This window comes from Thalassophryne amazonica, chromosome 9 (assembly GCF_902500255.1).
Source record: "Thalassophryne amazonica chromosome 9, fThaAma1.1, whole genome shotgun sequence".
Lineage (NCBI taxonomy): Eukaryota > Metazoa > Chordata > Actinopteri > Batrachoidiformes > Batrachoididae > Thalassophryne > Thalassophryne amazonica.
The window spans coordinates 23,397,693-23,415,229 of NC_047111.1; the positions used below are offsets into that span (position 1 = coordinate 23,397,693).

Sequence of the window (17,537 nt, forward strand, 5' to 3'; positions counted from 1 at the left end):
ACTGAAAGAATAAGATCAAAGATACAAGCGGCAGAAATGAGATTCCTCCATCGGTATATGGGCTTACAATCTGGGCAGCGTGAGAAGCTCGACTATCCTGAGGGACTCGGAGTAAAACCGATACTTCTTCACATCAACAGGAGCAGTTGAGGTGGTTCGGGCACCTGGTGAGGATGGCCCCTGGTCGTCTTCCTAGGGAGGTCTTCCAGGCATGTACAACCAGGTGGAGACCCTGGGGAAGACCTAGGACATGCTGGTGAGATTATATTTCCCAACTGCCTTGGAATCCCCTGAGAAGTGTTACAGAACTTGGCTGAGGATAGGGAAGTGTAAGATGAGCTGCTTGCTTTGCCGCTACTGCGACCCAGACCCAGATAAGCAGTTGAAAATGAATTAATCAGCTCTTTACTCATCAAATACTACTAATCAATGTGACAACAGTAACCGTGAACCTGTGAAGGAAAGCACGTGATAGTGAAGTGGCTCTCTGTCATGTCACGTCCTGTAGTCACCTCACCAGACCTGTTATTTATATATCAGCGCCGTCATAACCACCTTCTGCTGTTGGTCCTTCCCACGCTCTACAGGGACGCAGTGAATGCATTACTGAATTATAGATCAGATGTTTTAAATAAGTCATCAACATGAAGCTTGGTTTTAGCCTGTTGTCTGACAGGGCAGTGGAGTTGGTAAAGTGACTACTGACAAGACTCCATTAACAAAAATAACATTTTTAATCTCTTATGACAGCGTGGTGAGAGAATAAGAAAGGGCAGAGTCAAAATGTCAGCCCTTTTTAGGCAATAGTCTGAGAGGATGTCTGTGGCATGTAGGCTGTGCCCCCCAAGTTCACTTTTTCACACAAACAAAATTATTATTACCACTATTTATTTATCCAGATATTTCACAGTAAATTTTTTGCCATGTTTTAAGGCAGGGCTTGTACTAGAGGTTTTGGCTGCTGAGTCCTGGGAAACACTAGGTATAGAATATGTGAGTCCTAAGGCCAAGCATTGAGTCCCAGCACCTCAAGGCAGCAAAGCCACCTTGCATGAGTGCTGAATTCAATCACAGAAACGGTCATTTCGGGAGCTACTCAAGCACGCTGCAGTGTGCTAAGAAAGATGGCACATGATGCCATGAAAACAAAGCGTGTCTAAGATTATGTAGTTTTATATACAAAACGGCAATGTAAGCTAAAGTAAATCCTGGACGCGGGTATATGGTGTGTAAGTCTTTTGAAACAGGTGCTGGGTCTAGTTATTCAGAATTGGCTGTAAAACTGTTTAAAGTAAAGCATAATAAAATAAAATAATTCAAGATTTGTAAAGTTTTTTAAATCTATTTTAACAGCCACAACTTGAGCCAGTTTAATTGAAAAATGATACACATTTCATATTTCAATATTTTGTTACATTACATGTCATTTGTTGTTATATAGTCTATATTTATAACAACCAATGTGTGCGAGAGTGTGGTGTGTGTGTGTGTGTGTGTGTGTGTGTGCGCGCGCGTATGGCTTTGATCACACAGAAAGCTGGGAGAGCTGACATTTTCAAGGACGAACGCTGAGGGAAAACAGAAAGTTGATGGGACAAATATTTCGGAGAAATTAGAAATTTTAGCTAAACAGTAAACAATGTGCTGCAATGCACCATGGTAGTTCAGGGTTTTGGGGTTTAAAATGTTATTGTGGTTTGCGTTAGTTTAACAGTGTTGTTACTATTGTGATTGATTATGTTTTATAGTTCAACTGCTTTAGTCAGTTTAGTTAAGTCTCATGTTCCCGTTACCATGAGTGAATTACGTTTGTGTTACTGGTACCATGAATGAAACGTGTATTGCATTTCATGTCTTCCGTTACATCCCTGTTTCTGCCTGTCTAAAAACAGAAGCACCTGCTTGTGGCAGAATGCAGAAAAGACAAAAAGCTGTGCTTGCGTGTGTGTATGTAACTTTGATCACAGACAAATGGGAGAGCTAGCATTTGCCATTTGGTATGCTTATGTATTTTGGGTCAAGGGTGAATGCTGCAAAAACAGAACATTGATAGGACTCATTTTTGGAGAAACTACGGATATTAGCCAACACATTGCTAAATACATTCTGTACTCACACACCATTCCAGCAGGGGGTGGTAAATATTAAAAGAATATTTTAATTAGTAAGTTCAATGTAAGTACATAAAATAATTGTATTGATGTTAAAAATACATGGATGACACAAGAAAGTGAATACACTTATTTCCATTGTGGTCCATTTAAAATTCAAATGACAAAATAGAAGTAATAATACAATAATAATAATAATAATAATAATATAAGTGTGTATATGATAAGAACCTAAACAATTTATAAATACATTAAGACAGCAAAGTAACATTTGAAAAATTACATAATTAACAGGAAATAAAAGGGTTAAGTTCCACTTCTAAAAACTGTTGAGATCTAAGGTTCTAAAAACATTCTGAAATCACACATTATTTCCACTCATTATACAAGCCTTAATTAATTACCAACCATTGAAAAATGTCAGTTACCTATTTTATAAACACTACCCAGTCTAGAAGCCTGTGGATCCCCACGGGAAGCACACTAGCTATAAATAATTTTTAAAATGTTAATCCATCCATCCCTCCATTTTCTTCCGCTTTATCCGGAGTTGGGTCGCGGGGGCAGCAGCTCAAGCAAAGCCGCCCAGACCCTCCCGATCCACACCACACCTCCCCCAGCTCCTCCGGGGGAACCCCAAGGCGTTCCCAAGCCAGCCGAGAGACGTAGTCCCTCCAGCGTGTCCTGGGTCTTCCCGGGGCCTCCTCCCGATGAGACATGCCCGGAACACCTCTCCAGCGAGGCGTTCCAGGGCCACCTCAACTGGCTCCTTTCGACGTGGAGGAGCAGCAGCTCGACTTCGAGCTCCTCCCGAGTGACCGAGCTCCTCACCCTATCTCTAAGGGAGTGCCCAGCCACCCTGCAGAGGAAACTAATCTCGGACGCTTGTACTCGCAATCTCGTTCTTTCAGTCATGAGCCAAATCTCATGACCATAGTGAGGATCGGAACGTAGATCGATCAGTAAATCAAGAGCTTTGCCCCCTACTCAGCTCTCTCTTCACCACGACGGTCCGATACAGCGACCGCATCACTGCAGATCGATAGACGGTTAAAATGTTAAAAAACACATTAATAGTGGATGCATGCAGCGTTTGTTGCTGTGCTCAAACTCTACACACGGTATCTAATCTGAGAACTGCATCAGACACTTTATTCTTCCAAACTTTCTGGAGGGTGTAGCCTGGTGTCCACTCTACTGGCTTTTACAGATCTATGCTCAAACATACAGCAGGCTACCCTCTCTGATCTACAGACAGGAGACGGAGGAACATACACAGTGACTTGCTAACAGCAGGGAGGAGAATCAAAGAAAACGGAGACAGAAGGTTTTGAATGCTCGGGATGTCCCGTGCATTGTTACAGAGGTGAAGAAGATGCCTCACTGAGGAAGAAATATTTTCCCTTTCCTCCAGCATTAAACAGATCACCATACGATAACATCAAACACTTCAAAATATCACAGGTCATACCCCCAATCTATAATCGAAACGTGGCATTTCTCTGGTGGAGATATTTCAGAAGAACTCACAAAGGAAGCTGTTCTCAGTTTGGCTAAAAAAGAAAAAAGAAAGCTTCTATGCTTGCATGCATGACTGACCAACAAAGCTTGTCTACACACATCCATGGTAATTTGATTTAACACTTGTTGATTAGCTTAACTGTGGAGACTCATGCCTTCCTTGTCTGCTGCACAGTCCAAGGCACCTTGACACCTGCATGAATTTGATCCCCACACTGCCACGCAATTCATTGCGCCAATGCTTCTCGCTTTGCCCAGCTGGACGCCACGCTACAAAAATAATCATTTCGTAGCCGATGACGCATTTGCTCTCAGAACTTGGCTGATGAAACCATTGATGAAACATCATCACTCCCAGAATCACAGAGAAATTATCTATAGCTGCAGGCTGCCTCGTGCACGTTGTGCAGTGTAGAACGCATTTGGAATCTTGTCTCAACAGGTAATTATTCCAGTATGGAGTAAATTTATTTTTCCCCCTCAAAATTCTACTCACAACACCCCATCATGACAACATGGAACAAGTTTTTTTTTTTTTTTTTTTTTTTTTTTGCAAATTTATCAAAACTCAAAAACTAAGAAGTCACATGTACATAAGTATTCACACCCTTTGGTCAATACATTGTTGATACACCTTTGGCAGCAATTACAGCCTCAAGACGTCTTGAATATGGTGCCACAAGCTTGGTGCACCTATATTTGGGCAGTTTTGCCCATTCCTCTTTGCAGCTCCTCTCAACCTCCATCAGGTTGGATGGGGAGTGTCGATGAACTTCTAGTTTATATTTCTTCTTGTGCAGCACTGCAGGTGTGCGCTCTGATTCTCTTGCAGTTTAGATTTCTTCTTGTGCAGCGCTGCAGGTGTGTGCTGTTTTCTGTTAAAGTTTAGATTTTTCTTGTGCAGCTCTGCAGGTGTGCACTCTGATTTCTGTTAAAGTTTAGATTTCTTCTTGTGCAGCGCTGCAGGTGTGCGCTCTGATTTCTCTTCTAGTTTTGATTTTGTCTTGTGCAGCGCTGCAAGTGTGGACTCTGATTTCTCTTCTAGTTTAGATTTCTTCTTGTGCAGCGCTGCAGTGTGCTCTGATTTCTCAGCGCTGCAGGTGTGCGCTCTGATTTCTGTTAAAGTTCATCAATCTTTCTGTGACCGCGGAGCTGCAGCCGACTTTCTGTGTCCTGTGCTCGACGCAGAAAAAATTAAACATTTGAATTTTTGGCATTGCCCTTTGCATCCCTCACGGCACTGTGGCGTTAGGCTACATCAACTTGGCACTAGTTTGCATCAACTTGGCATCGTCATGACGCAACTCGAAGCAGACCTGGTGTGAAAGGGGCTTTAAGGCAATCTCTAAAACCCCTTTCACATCGGGTCTGCTTCGAGTTGCTTCTCGTGCAGCATCATGACGATGCAGAAATGTCTGTGTCAGGTGCGCGCAGCAGGTGAGAACGACGCAGAGGAGAACCTGCAGACGGTTTGTGTGCTCTGATTTCTCTTCTAGTTTGTATGTCTTGTGTGCTGAGCTGCAGGTCTGTGCTCTGAGTTCTGTCATAGTTTATCTTCTCTGACCGCGAGCTGCGTCCGCGCGTGTGTGCGAACAAACCATCCGTGCGAAAATGTGGAGATGTCTGGAGTTATGCTGTATTTTGTGGACATGTCCTGTCTCTGGCAATCAGTCTGTGAGCAGGACTTTGGACTTTATCTAAAAAGCAATTGTGAGAGAATTTAAGGTGAGAGCGAGCAGCTGCAGCTAGGCTGCAATCAGCATTTTTTTTTTTCTGTGCTCTTTTTGAACGTGTAGTTTTCACTGCATTGTGTACATGGTATAAAAACAATCCTGCATGATCGGGAACAATGGAACAGGAGGATTCATAAATTGGTGTTGGGTAACGTTGTATTGTGAGGGTGTGGCTTCCAGTCACGTTGAGTACCGTTGCTTTGCCCCCAATATGCACTGAAACCACTTCCTTTCTGCGTCCTGTGGTCGATGCAGAAAAAATTAACCGTTTAATTTTTGGCGTCCGATTTGCTTCGTCCTTTGCGTCCCTCACGCTATTGTGGCATTGAGCTACATCGTCTCTGCACTAGGTTGCTACCACGTGGCGTCGTCATGACGCCGCAACTCGAAGTGGGCCCACTGTGAAAGGGGCTTATGACTGTGATTGTTCTGGGTAGGTCTCATGGCAAAGGCTTTAAGTGCACAAATAGGAAATTAAGCAGCACTGCAAATTGTTGTTTTTTAGTCAATTCTCACATTTTACATACATTCTAATTAATTAACACTGGGTATGGAAATCAACATGTACTTCATATAGAAACTGCTTATTGTGCTCCTTGACCCCCCCTACTCACCAAAATACCAAAATAGAGCAACTATCCTAATATTTTTGTTTTTAGAAAAACCTTCAATTGTATGTATGGAAACACAGACTGAAATATCCAAGGTTAAGTGGTTAAGTGAAAATTAAATGTTATACAGGCCTGTTCACGTTCAGCCCCATTTACTGCAACATCTGAGGAGCACTAAAATTGAAAAAGGGAAATGAGAGAGAAGTTAAACTGCTCACTGAGGAGCTTTCACCCTCTAGTAGAGAATAAATTCCCAAGCAATCGGAGAAGACAAGTTTTTATTGACAGCAAAGTACAATAATGTGAAACAGCTTTAGAGAAAATCCCTCTCCATTAAGGAAGAGGATGTTTCTGAGAGCCACAGGAACCGTTTTATCTTCCCTCTTTTCCAGCACAAAGAAATGTTTGTAATGGCTATCACAGAAAGCTCCTTATTTAATTGTGCCTGTTAATAATTTTCAATGCAATTTTCATGGTTGCAGCTAACAAGTGTATTCATTATGAATTAATCTGACATTTATGTTTCAATTAATTGTTGATTAGAAAATGCCAGAAAGACTACAAACCTGTGAGTAAGTTCACAAAATGATAACTCCCCATTTTACCATACTAGTACTAGTTGGTTGCACAACAGTGGTAGTAAAGCTTTTGTGAAGAAACACCAGAATTACCTGGTCAGGTTCTGTACCGAAGAGCCCAATAGATCTGTTTATACATGTATTTGACAAATATCACATAATAACAAAACCCTATTTTATGCCCTTGAAGACATCAGATCAGAATGATTTTCCTTCTTGTAGATCATTGTATGATGTGCAAGCATTGTGTGAAATTTCACTGAAATCCACCAACTGGTTCAGTAAGTGTTACACATAAAAAAAAATCAGTACGATATCAGTTAAACACAAAGGTCCAATTATCTCCCATTTACGATGTCAAACCAGAATTATTTTTCTTCATGCACATCTTCATACGGTGTACTACCATGTGTGAAAACAAGTCAACTCTGGGAGCATGCGCCGATGCACCCATCTCCACATCCACCACAACACCCAACCACTTTGGGTCTTGGATGGCACCACCAAGGTAGACAACTGATCCATTGCCACCTCTCAAAAGTAACCATCCATCTATTAATTATTAAGTATTAATGGACAATTCTATATTTCTTCCATTAAAGTGGTTATAACTGGTGCTTTGTCCAGCAGGAGTGTGGTTAAAATAAATATTAGGACTATTTAACCACCAATGTTACAGGAAAAGATAAAACAATGTGGAAATTGATCTAGACCAGGGGTGGGCACTCATGTGCCATGAAAGGCAGAAACACTGCAGATTTTCCTTGCTACCAATCACCTCAGCAGGTGATTTCATTGACGATCAGGTGTTTATGTTCAGGGGAGAAGCTCATCAGCAACTCACTTGCTGAGGTGATTGGTTGCAAGAAAAACCTGCAGTGTCTCGGCCCAAGTTGCCCACCCTGATCTAGACCCTGACAAGAAGGCCTTGAAATCCATTACCTCCTGGTATATCAAGTTAACAAATACTGGGATGGTCACATCATCTTGGGCCTCTTGTCAGGTCTTACCGATAAAGACATTAAATTTCAGATGACCATTTTCAATATAACGCATTTAGTAGATAAAATCAGTCAGTCTGGTATATTTGTAGTTAGAAGTAAGACCTATATAGGCCCTTGGTTCTGTTCCTATGAATTCTCTGGATTCCGTAGCATCAAGTGGATTACCATCTATGACTCCCCCTGGATGGGACACAAGCCTAACACAGAGTACTTCCCGAGGGAAGGAAGGTACTCATTTACAGCTGAGACAATGCAGACTGTCTTATCTTGACCATGAACCAGATAGCATGAGCATTATTTGAACTGAGGTCTACCTATTGGCAGCCAGCTCCTTATCCACTCAGCTACCTGCTCTAATGCAGGGTTCTAGCTAGCGCAAACTTGCGTTACGGCCCATTACAATATAATTTTGGACCATTGGTGGCCAAGTGGTTAATGCGCTTGGTTTCAGTGCAGAAGGTTCTGGGTTCAAATCCCACCCCTGCCACATTTCTCTATGTAACGTGGAGTTGCATCAGGAAGGGCATCCGGCGTAAAACTTGTGCCAATTCAACATGCAGATCCACCTTGGATTTGCTGTGGTGACCCCAAGTGCAAACAAGGGAGCAGCCTAAGGGACTTACATGCTTATTTTGTACTGTGTAATCAACCGTTTCTGCAGCGCGACTCCAGTTTGAAGCGTGAATGGAGCAATGCTTCGATTCAATGGCTTGTGGCTCTTTGATTTGCTGCTCTTCAGAAGCGGTAGGTCCGCTTCTTAACCCCTCTCAAAGCCATTAAAATATCATGAGTCATTTTTGTGTGTATTAGTCACTAACTGGGACTCGTCTTGTTGCAGTCAACAAACGAGAATCGTCCTCCGTTCCTTTGCCACAGCTCCAAACGCTGTGCAGCTCTTTGCTGAGACAGAGTCCGCTCGGAATTAATAACTTCAAAACGAATTGCCGCTTTAAATAAAATGACACCTCTTACAAACGTTGCAATAGAGACAATAAACTACAATTGACTAAAACGTATTTTCCTCCCAAAATGAGACGTCCTGCATTCTTTATAAACCTGATGTGGAGCGCAGTGAGCTGTAAGAGCTCAGCTCAGATATGGAAAGACATTCATGCCAATAATAATGTCTGAAAGGAAATGCTTTTGACAAAAACTAACAGATTTTATTTCTGTTTATATCCAGAAATCAAGGATCCACCATGTAGAGTTTATTATGTCCAGAGTTTAAGGATCCAGTAACCAATTTCATATTTATTTACTTTAAGACTCAATAAAATGCTGGAACCCTGTAATGTATTTGTAAAATAACTAAAATGTTAATGGATGATTAAAAAAGGACCAAAATTGTATGATTATTCCTTTTTGCAGTAGTAAAATTACCCTTAAACAGAGACGTGCTGCAGTGTGTGACAAGCTTGACTGAAACAAATGACCATATGAAGTGACTGTGTCAAGTAATTTGTGAATAAATTACGCAAGGTGACTTCCAGTAAACCAAAAGGATTCAGTTACTGTTTGATCACAGTACTGTACTGTGCTGGCCCCACGTTTTCTAATGAAGATAAGCTTTCAAATGGCAGTAGGAGACAGGTGGTTGGAAACTGTCTAGCACCAGCCAGTTAACTACGGCCAGCTCACCAGCTGAGAGGTGACAGAGGACGTTACGAGCACAGTGCACGTCTTTAATGACAGAACAAGATGCTCACAGTTGAAGACTTGTGGTGAATAAATGACTGCAGGCTACCACACAATGGCTTCTTCATCATCACATCCCTCAGTGCTGCTCCTCCATCTCCTTCAGTGTTCCAGGAAACGTGATGAGCAGTTTATTAGCCAGGTGGAACTCGAAGCAGTGTGTGCGTACGTGTCTTTCCTGTTGTTCTACACACAGGGTGTGAAGTACGTCAACGGGCACCCATCAGTCAGACACTGAGACTGGAAGCTGTTACTTTCCTTTTACAGAAATAGATGATGGACAAAACTTTCCTGACTATCATAGTGACGGAGCAGATACAGATTGTATTAAGTTTGCACATACAATTTAAAAATTCAGCCAACATCTTGATTAATAAATGAGACACAAGACAATCAAAACTTAAGGGACTGATTGCTCGGGGGGATGTGAGCTTATCTGGAGTTGAGGTAAGTGCACGATCCTTTAAAACATTTGATCAAATCTCTGCTTCTTCAGAGCATTAACTCCATATCTCCAATAACTCCAATGTCTAAATAACTCCATTAAAAAAGCACCTGACTGTTGTTTGTGCGTATGTACCGAACAGCAGTTCGGACGATTCAGCCTTTTTGGAGTCCCTGGCTGATGTCCTGCACGGTGCTCCGGTGGGGAACTCCAATGTTCTGTTGGGGGACTTCAACGCACACAATGGACAATGACAGAGACACCTGAAGATGTGTGATTGGGAGGAACGGCCTCCCTAATCTAACACGAACGGTTGTTTGTGATTGGACTTCTCTGCTACTCATGGACTGTCCATAACAAACACCATACTTGAACATATGCTCATAAGTGTACATGTCACCACAGCACCCTAGGGTGAAGGCTGCTAATCAATTCTGTGATTGTATCATCTGATCTGTGGCTGCATATTCTGGACATTCAGGTGAAGAGAGGGGCAGAGCTGTCAACTGATCATCATCCGGCGGTGAGTTGGATCAGAGGGTGGGGGTGGGGTGGGGTGCTCTGCACAGACTTGGTTAGTGAGCCAAACAGATAGTGTGGGTGAACTGGGAATGTCTGGAGGAGCCCATTGTCTGAGAGATCTTCAACTCACACCTCCGACGGCACTTTGCTGGTGTCCCTGTGGAGGTTGGGGGCATTGAAATGAATTGGAAATGTTCAAAGCTTCCTTTGCTGAAGCTGCAGGAGAGAGCTGTGGCCTGATGGTCTTAGGTGCCTCAAGGGGCAATAACCCTTGAACACCGTGGTGGACACCAGTGGTAAGGGAAGAAGTCCAACTGAAGGAGTCTTTCCTGGATATGGTATTTCGGAGGACTCCAAAGGAAGTTGCAAGGTATCGACAGGCCCGAAGGGCGGCAGTCTCTGTTGTGGGGAAGGCAAAGCAGCGGGTGTGGGAGGGGTTTGGAGAAACCATGGAGAAGGACTTTCAGTCGGCACCAAGGTGCTTCTGGAGGACGGTGTGGCACCTCAGGAGAGGAAAATGGGGAACCATCCAAGCTGTAGCAGTAAGGATGGGACTCTGTTGACCTCAACTGAGGAGGTAATCAGGCACTGGAGGTAGCACTTTGAGGAACTCCTGCATCAAACTGGAGCACCCCCATAGTAGAGGCAGAGCTGGAAGCTGATGGAGGATCCATCAACTTCCCTGGTGGAAGTCACTGAGGTAGTCAAACAACTCTGCAGTGGCAAAGCCCAGGAAGCCCCGGGGCTTGATGAGATCCATCCAGAAATGCTGAAGGCTCTGGGTGTGGAGGGACTAACTTGGATGAGACGTCTCATCAACACTGCATTGAAGTCTGGGACAGTGCCAAAGGAGTGGCAAACTGGGGTGGTAGTCCCCATATTTAAAAAAGGGGACCAGAGAGTGTGTGCCAACTACAGAGGCATCACACTACTCCCTGGTAAAGACTACTCCAGAGTGCTGGAAAGGAGGGTTCAGCCAACAGTCGAACCTCAGTTTGAAGAGGAGCAATGCGGGCTCTATCCTGGCTGTGGAACAACTGACCAGCTCTTCACTCTCACAAGGATCTTGGAGGGTGCCTGGGAGTATGCCCATCCAGTCTACATGTGCTTTGTGGACTTGGAGAAGGCGTATGATCGGGTACCCCGGGAGATGCTGCAGAAGTATGAAGTGAGGAAGTCCCTTGTCTGGGTCATCCAATGTCTGTACTCACAAAGTGAGCACTGTGTTTGGGACATTGACAATAAGTTGACTCGTTTCCGGTAGGGTTCAGCCTCCGCCAGGGATCCTTGTCACCAATCCTGTTTGTGATATTCATGGACAGGATAGTGAGGTGTAGTCAGGGGAGGACAGTCTTCAGTTTGGTGGGCTCAGGGTCTCATCACTGCTTCATCGACCTATGACCTCCAGCACTCACTGGGCCGGTTCACAGCCAAGTGTGGAGTGACTGGGATGAGGATCAGCACCTCTAAATCTGAGGCCATGATTCTCAGAAGGAAACTGATTGACCTCCTACTCAGAGTAGGAAATGAGGTCTTGCCCCAAGTGAAGGAGTTCAAGTACCTCGGATCGTGTTCATGAGTGAGGGGACAATAGAGCGTGAACCGTATTGCATTCGTCTACCATACTGTTGTGATGAAAGGGGAGTTGAGCCGAATGGTGATGCTCTCGATCTACCGTGAATCTTCATTTATACTCTCACCTATGGTTATGAGGGTTGGGTCATGATCAAAAGAACTAGAACACAGATACAAGCAGGTACAAATAAGTTTCCTCAGGAGAGTGGCTGTGAGAAGCCCAGTCATTTGTGAGGAGCTCAAAGTAGAGCCGCTGTTCCTTCGCATTGAAAGGAGCCAGCTGAGGTGGTTCAGGCATCCTAGGCATGGTAGGCATGTCCAGCTGGAAGCATGTCCAGCTGGACTAGGTGGAGAGGTTATATCTCTATACTGGTTTGGGAACGCCTTAACACCCCCAGTCAGAAGTGGTTAATGTGGACTGGGAAAGGGACGTTTGGGGTCCTCAACTGGAACTGTTACCCCAGTGTCCCAATCCTGGATAAGAGGTTGAAGATGAGTGAGTGAAATAACTGAATAATCCCTTCAAGGTCCAACAAATAACACTGGGAGTTGACTGTCAAAAGGTATGACGTTCAAAATGAACTCTGCTCACCAAAACTTAAGTAGAGCACATAGAAAGGACTGGATTACTGCTCTCACACTGAGGTAGAACCACAGCCAGCTGCTGACAAATACAAAACCCACATTAGGACAAACTGGCTTTGGTTAGCAGTGAACACATAATCACAGGCCTACGCCACGTCACATCCAATTCAAGTGTGTTTTAGGGTGCTGCTTAGCTGTCATGCTGCAGTGATTTTTTTTTTTTTCCCAAGTGGACTCAGTCCCAAAGCCACTAATACACCAACTCAGACACCTCACTGTCCAGGTTATATGGTATCTAGTTGTACAAACAGGACATTTAAACAGCAGACATTTTCCTCTGCAAACACAAAGCACTGTGGAATGGCCCGTGTGTTTACTGTGCCAACTCTTAACAGCCATGGAAAGTATGAGTGACAGAACTTCCTCACAGTGACCCGGTCATCAGGAGCTGGATAAGCTCCATTTGTCATGTGGCGTCCCCGCACTGTCATAACTCTAAAGATGGTACAGTGTTGCTTTACTCTAAATATGTATTTTTGACATGGCACAATAATTAACACTGTTTTGCATTTGTTGCTCAGCATGGTGTCAGAGTCTGAGCTGAATGGGACCCGTTTCTTATTAGGGAATTGGACAACAGCTCTAACAGACATTACTGATAACTGTTGGGTATTTGTGTGTGAAGTGTCTTAAATGACAAATCCCAGCTGCATTTTAACACCTTATCTATACACTGAAAGTACATGTGGAGAAAGAGTTTGCTTGGAAGTGGTCTTGGTTACACTGCAATGTTACAGCTCCATCTCCTGCTTTCACAAAAAAAGCTGCTTTATAGAGTTTCGCCAAAGTCTTCCTGCATAACAGCAACCTCCTAAAAAATAAAAATTACAATTACAAATCAAGCATAGAATTTGTACAATGTCTCATTATTCAACCTGTGACCCAGACTACACAAACATGTTCTAGCTTTTCTTTCATCCTGGACACAACTAGGTGACCTACAGCTCTCAAAACAGACTGTTATTAGACTATAAATAATGGCTGAGTGGATCCTTGTCATTTGATTGGTGATTTGTATGTCACGTGGCATGGATTATTCATTCCATTTACCGAGCAAATTTTGTTCCATACATTTTGTAACATTGCATGCTGCGACCCCACCCACATACACACTAGTGGGGGGCGGAGTTTAGCTTAGCATGGCAGTTTGTTTTGCTGCCAGACAACGATTTGAACAAGCTAATTGACTGTGCTAATTGTTCTCTCTCACACACACACACACACACACACACACACACACACACACACCACACACACAACACACACACACACACACACACACACACACAAATCCACTACACTATAAGCCGTCTGGAGGCATGAAGAGCTGTTAGGAAGAACTGGAAAAATTTCTGAACGGTTTTTCACTGGACTTGAGGAAGTACACAATGTCTTTTTTTTTTTTTTTTTAAGTATCATGGACTACATTGTCAGAATTATTGTTGAACTATCTAACTGTTTTTCCAAGTTGACTGAGAACAATTTTGGACTCCTATTTAAAGTTTGTGTTGGACTGTTGATATCAAAGCACCAGTGATCCACACCAAAATGTAAGTCCCTTTTCTGTTGTTTATTATACAAATAATGAATGTTTATGAGTTCAACGGTACGAATATTTCATGAGGTGAAAGATGGAATGTTTCATTCAACAAGGCGAAACCAAGTTGAATGGTAAGTTCCAGCTTTCACCTAATTAAATATTCCTACCACTGAACTCATAAACATTCATTACTTGTATAATATTTGACTGACAATTCAACTGCCTTTAACATGCTGATCACAGGGGCTGGTCTTTGGCCTGTCTCTGTGAGCCACTGAGGAGACAGGAAGGCTTGCTCTCGTAGCTGTCTGTGAAATTGGGTTCTGATAAAGACCTCCTTATCACTGCAACAGACAGCTTACTCCTTAACCGTCCCCTTCGGAGATAACACCATCAATCAAATCTGAACACGTTCTTCTTGTTCCCATGTTTACTTCCCCACATTCACCACTCATGATGTTATTTTACCATCCAAGACCAACGCCTGACAAACTGCAGCTGCCTCCCTCATCATTTGGAAGGATTAACTGTAAGTATGATGCCTGGAGTTTCCATGTTACTATGTGTCACTGCAGTAGTGGAGTCCAGAGCGAAGAGATAATCACTGTTTCAAGAAGGCCCCAAAGTCAACAATACAGGAAACACCCAGACTTAAAAACAACACCAAAATCGATTTAAATATTTGTTGATGCCTTTATGAAGAGCATCATTCATTTTTTCCATTAACAGTCACAGGGGGGTTGCAGCCATCCGTCCGGTCACTGGTCGGGAGGCAGGGTTCACCCTCGACAGGCTGCCAGTCTATCGCAGGGCCGACACATATAGATAAACAAAAACACACTGACACTCTCACTCACATCGACTGGAAATTAAAAGTCACTAATTCACCTAACCTGGATGTCCTTGGAAATGGGAGGAAGCCAGAGCACCCGGAGGCAACCCCTGCAAGAACGGGAAGAATATGCAAACTTCACACAGAAAGCACCAGGTCAAAAGAGAACCAGGGTCCTTCTATCTGTGAGGCAACACGGCTAACCACTGAGCTACCAAGAGGCATCATGCAGAAGAAAAAAATTAAGCCATGTGGGGATCAAATTATGAGAGAGGCTCTTTAGAAAAAAAAATAACGCCATGTTAACATACCCTCGGCTGTATGCGCATGTAGCCTAATCAATGAATGTGTAGAAAGAATGTGACCCTTTGACCCCTTAGAATAGGTCAAGGTTAGCCATCTTTGAATTTGTCCAAGGTCTGTGTCCCAAGAATGTTCCCTGTGAATTTGAAGACTCTGGCAGTAACAGGACTGGAGTTATGCTGAGCACAGACCGACAAGTGAAGGATGGATGGACACAGAGCCTTCACAATACCCGATGGCTATATTCGATGGCCTTGGGTAAAAAGGAAACATTTTCACAATGAGGTAAAATCTGATTACTTTGTAAGTTTACAACCTAGTACATGATCCCCCAGAGACAGTATACAGGAGAAAATCAATCAATAATGAATTCATATTAACATGTTCTTGTAAACGCTTGGGGTAGTTTAAAAAAATTGCACATTTTGTCAGAAATAATCTTTCTAGAGATCAGATGATCTCTAGAAAGTTTCAGATGATCTACTGTAGAGGTTAGATCATCCTTCTAACCTTGCCCCTCCGTACCTCATTGAACTTGTCCACATAAACACACCCAACCAGATCATCTTCCTCCCTCAGCCTCACCATTCCTCCTGCCCGCATGACCACTATGGGATCCAGAGCTATCAGCCGCTCTACTCCCCCACCTTTGGAACTCCCTTCCACCTGACATCCAGAACATTGAGCCTCTGGCCATTTTAAAATCACATCTCAAAACCCACTTGTTCAAGAAAGCCTATTCACAATTTCCATTTATTACGCTGCATAACTTCTGCTCTAAATTTTAAATTGTTTCAAATAGTTACCAGTATATAATTTCTTTTTAACTGTTAAATGCCCTTTAAAGTTTTTACTTCTACTTTGTATATTGTTATGTTTTTAAATTTGATTATTGCTGTGTTGTAATGGTGTCCTTGAGTTTCTTGAAAGGTACCTATAAAAAAATTAATCATTATTATTATTATTATCTTCTGCAGCTTGTCATTATTTTTGCAGCATCAATGCTGTAAGAAATGTTTTTCATTATGCCTTATATTTTTGCACAGCAGCATTTTCAACCATACAACAGAAAGCTAATGGTGCATTCCAGTTCAAGTTACGATGCTCCATCTTAATACAAACACACACCAGGTCAGTTCATGTTTGGGATCACCTACTGTTCCTGTGCATTGCCAATTTCACCACCTCAACTGCTTTGTGTCAAAAATGGCAACATACCAAGCTAACGTGGCCCATTCTTATCTCTCTAAAGTTACTATCTACCAGAGCCAGCTTTACATGTGTACCCTTAAGCAGGACCAAATACCAGGACCCGTGGTAATGGGTGCATTCAACAGCTGAAATTCTGTCACAATGCATGTCCCTGACCCAGTCTTTAACTCCTTTAGTAAACCTTCATTTGAAACAAAGTCCTTCCAGGAGTACACAAGGATCTTCTAAGACTCAGTACTAACAACATCCAGTTGTCCTCATACCAAAGTCTACGTGGAATTACTCTCCCAGTACGTCCAAACACCACTGCTGTGACTTGATGCACCTTAACACTCGGGCTGTCATGATTCTACATCAATGTAATCAACCATGTCAATGCTAAAAATGCAACAACATCAATATTTTAACTAACATACTTGTTGTTTTTTATTATCCTTATGGATTTATGCTTTTGATTTCCATGACACTTCAATTCCAATAACAACTGTCATTACTGCGTAGATGACACAAGTCATTTATGGCTCCAGTTTTTTAGAAAAAAATCTTGGCAGCTCTAGCAGAGTCGGACTCAGCTGCTAAAGAGCTACATCCTATACAAGCAACTGAATGGATTGGACACTAGTCACAGGCAGAGTACTTCTCCAGTCAGGGCCAGTACCCATTTACAGCTGGGTGGACTGACAGAACGGAGACTAATGAATCCTAAACCTAAACCATGTAGACTGAAGCCTCCAATTTCTACTCTCACTCATTAGAATGCACCTATATGGTCAATGGACTGCATTTCTGCAAAATGTTTCCATCTGCTCAGTTATAATGTTGCTTTGTATTCAACCATTCACGCACCAAAGTGTGGGTGCCAACTCCGGGATTAAGGACATTGCTTATGGGAACCTTCGTGATTTCTTGTTTTTGTTTTCAGTGGAATTGAACATGTGACTTTCCGATTACAAGCTGGCTTCCCTAACATTTTGGCTGAGATTCCCCAAAATATGTCCCCATAAACTAATCTTAGATATATTTATTCATTTTTGTTGGGGGGGAAAGACTTGGATTTGTGTGAGAGGAATTTTGCCTCTGGTGTGTTTAATTCTGTCTACCTTTGTTGGGATATAAACATGCAATGATAAATAAATAAAAGCATAATATACGTCATGTTTAGCCAAAATTTAAAAGATTCTGTACATAAATTAAGATGCAAATGTTTATT

The 17,537-nt window shown here is 42.7% G+C and overlaps 1 protein-coding gene across 5 annotated transcripts in view; it reads right to left on the reverse strand.

Annotated features, from left to right (window-relative positions):
- The window catches only part of specc1 (sperm antigen with calponin homology and coiled-coil domains 1), a 152,688-nt gene that overhangs the window by 65,546 nt on the left and 69,605 nt on the right, over positions 1 to 17,537 (reverse strand). The gene's annotated exons all lie outside the window — the stretch shown is intronic.